Source organism: Orycteropus afer, unplaced genomic scaffold, assembly GCF_000298275.1.
Source record: "Orycteropus afer afer isolate SDZICR_OR568_19922 unplaced genomic scaffold, OryAfe1.0 scaffold00032, whole genome shotgun sequence".
NCBI lineage: Eukaryota > Metazoa > Chordata > Mammalia > Tubulidentata > Orycteropodidae > Orycteropus > Orycteropus afer.
The window spans coordinates 3,683,171-3,683,979 of NW_006921619.1; positions in this window are offsets into that span (position 1 = coordinate 3,683,171).

Below are 809 nucleotides of genomic sequence, written 5' to 3' on the forward strand. Positions count from 1 at the left end.
TCTGCAGTATGGATTACATCTCAATATGAAGAAAACAAAAATCCTCACAACTGGACCAATAAGCAGCATCACGATAAATGGAGAAAAGATTGAGGCTGTTAAAGAATTCATGTTGCTTGGTTCTACAATTGAGGTCAATGGAAGCAGCAGTCAAGACATTAGACAACATGTAGCACTGGGCAGGTCGGCTGTGAAGGAACTCTTTCAAGTGCTGAGGAGCAAGGATGTCTCCTTGAGGACCAAGGTGCTCCTGAAACAGGCCATGATATTTCCAATCACCTCATATGCATGTGAGAGCTAGATAATGAATAAGGAAGACCAAAGAAGAGTTGATGCTTTTGAGTTGTGGTGCTGGCAAAGAATGCTGAAAGTACCATGCTAAAAGAACTAACAGATTTGTCCTGGAGGAAGTGCAGCCAAGATGCTCCTTGGAAGCACAAATGGCCAGACTTTATCTCACCTACTTTGGTCATGTTGTCAGAGGGAACCATTTCCTGGTGAAGGATGTCATGCTTGGTAAGGTGGAGAGTCGATGAAAGAGGGAAAGGCCTTAGACAAGATGGATTGACATGGTGGCTGTGGCAATGGGCTCAAGTATAGCAAAGATCATGGAGCTGGCATGGGATTGGGCAGTGTTTCATTCTGCTGTGCATGGGGTTGCTATGAGTCGGAAACAACTCAACGGCATAGGTGCACAACAACTCTCCATTCAAGAGCAAGTTTCAGAGTGTCTTCTGGCATACATTTTGGTGTTTTCTTCCTTTCCTATCTTTTTAATGACCTTTTGCTTTATTCATGCATGATGTTCT